We start from the raw sequence: 2500 nt of genomic DNA, 5'->3' as shown, positions 1-2500 counted from the left end.
GGCCTTTCTGGCCCGTTCTAGTCCCTGACCCGCAGCAGGTGAGATCGAACCACGCGCCCTCTGGTTTCGAACAGGACAAAGTGACAAAACAGAGATGGGTCTGTTGGACTTATTTTATTGTTAGACTTTGGTTATCTAAATATTGCATAGCCTATTGTGTTTTCTTTCATGATTTATTTTCTTGTGCAAAAGGGAAGATGACTAAGTTCTGTAGATGATAGGATGGGTCTATATGTGTGTCCACTCAGAATTCCACTCACGAATTAATGGATGACATTAGGCTATTAGATTTCAATCATCACATTTATAACGTCTTCCTCAGTTTTTGTTTAGGCTTGTAGGGACGATTGTTATAAAAATGCTTACATTAAAATTGCAGATAATTCTGCATCAGGCACGGCATTGTAAAGCTTTAAATGTCTGAATAAAATGAGCATTGGTCGGCACACTCGTTTAAAGTATGCCTATATTACAGAGCTATGCATTACAGTGCATGACTGAGTCCATATGGTGAAGTTACATGAATAGATCAATGCTCGTTACTACATTCATCCCACATCTAATCCGGGTAAAATGTATTAAATTATCGATTATTCACAATCCTGATAACGGCATGTCGTGAAAATAATTGATTTTATCGATTTGTAAGGTATGAATGAATCTGAAAATATTCTCGAATTAAAAGGAAAATATTCCAGTACTTATTTAGTATTCTTTTCATATTAGCTATTATATAGGCCTATAGGCACATATAGGTGTATTATAAGGAAATAAATCACGTTTAATTTAATCATGTCAAGGCCTATTTCCCAATTCTGATTAGAATTAAAAATGAAATTATACTCAAAATTTTGTATTTTGAATTCCTTTGAAAAATTCACATTGCATCACATATATCTTTAATTAAATATGCCTAGTCTACAGATTAAATCGATACAATTCATATTTGGATGCATTGGCCTATCGTTGCTTTCTTTTTTAATCCTCAATAATCTAAATACAACAAAATGCTGATAATTTACCTTCAAAAGGATAATAATTACATCGAATTGATAATAACGACTATAATAACGGTAAAAAAATCTTTATAATATAACCAATAAGATACTAATAATATTAATAATACAAATAAATATATCATAATAATAATCGCAATAAATCTAGTACAGACAAATAAATAGTAGAAAACGCCAGTGTCACAGTTGAATTAATCCCTTCAATTAATTACCTTAATTCAAAATCAATCCCAAAATGCACTGTGTTTTAGCATAGGCTTCATGTAGTCTTTTGCATGTAATGCGCTGCAAAAAGGTAGAATTAAGGTTCAGAGTTCAGAGTCTGTCGTCGGTCCTATTTGATGAACGGTTTCTCAGATTTGTATTCACCTACCAATCCCCACTGATAACTTTACATCCATTAGACTATTCATTATTCACATGCAAATCCTAACTGTTAATCATAACTTTGGTTGATCAATTTAGACGTATAAGACTCATTAATTTTACACCTGAAATTAGTTTTTAAAAGTTTTACAACAGTATGAAGAATATGAAGTGCAACAAACTTGGACAGTTTCCCATTTTTTGACCGGCTTCATTGACAAAATACATTTATAGACGTTAAAACAAAATATAGGATTGTCTTTTCCTGCCCTCTTAAACAACATGTGGTTTTGCAGCACAACGTGGGCTACTGCTGAGCTGTGAACATGGACAGTAGTGCCCTGTCCAAGTTAGAATGTGCCCTGTTTCCCAGCGCTGTTTCGACCTCAGGTCGATGTAATGATGAGCAGGACGCGTTAAGGGGAAACACGGCAGACACGACTACAGGCCTTAATTTTAAGACGCGTCTATCGCCCTTTTCTGGTTGAGACGAATTCATGTTTATTCATATGAACAGTGTGCTGTTTTGAGACACGTTTGTGTGTTTTCGCCAGCTTGACGTCGAGGCGTGTTGTGATCGATAAACCTTGGTTTCTGGTCGAGCCCCAGTGTATTTGTGATACAAAAATGTGTATTATTTAAAATGCTTTTTCAATGTGTAAGAATAAAATAAACATTAAACTCATAGATAAATAAACCTCGTGTGTTTATTAGTAGTATATATATCGCCTACACATGCTATACAATACACAAATGAGGTAGCCTATACACTACGTTCCACAAAGTATATGCCTGCATACAGTTGCATACAGTATGCACACATGCATACAACGAGCGCACACACGCACGTGTACACATTCTCTCTCACACACACACACACACACACACACACACACACACACACACACACACACACACACACACACACACACACACACACACACACACACACACACACACACACACACACACACACACACACAAACGCACAAACGCACACCAACACACAAATATAGCCTATGCTGATCATGATTGGTAGGAGATACGAGAGAATAAGTTAGTAATTAGACGATATGGCTTTAGTTCTAGTTGTTGGGGGGATATTAAGTTCAAGCACG

The sequence above is a fragment of the Gadus chalcogrammus genome, chromosome 11 (genome assembly GCF_026213295.1).
Source record: "Gadus chalcogrammus isolate NIFS_2021 chromosome 11, NIFS_Gcha_1.0, whole genome shotgun sequence".
Lineage (NCBI taxonomy): Eukaryota > Metazoa > Chordata > Actinopteri > Gadiformes > Gadidae > Gadus > Gadus chalcogrammus.
Note: the sequence above shows the minus strand (reverse complement) of the source record.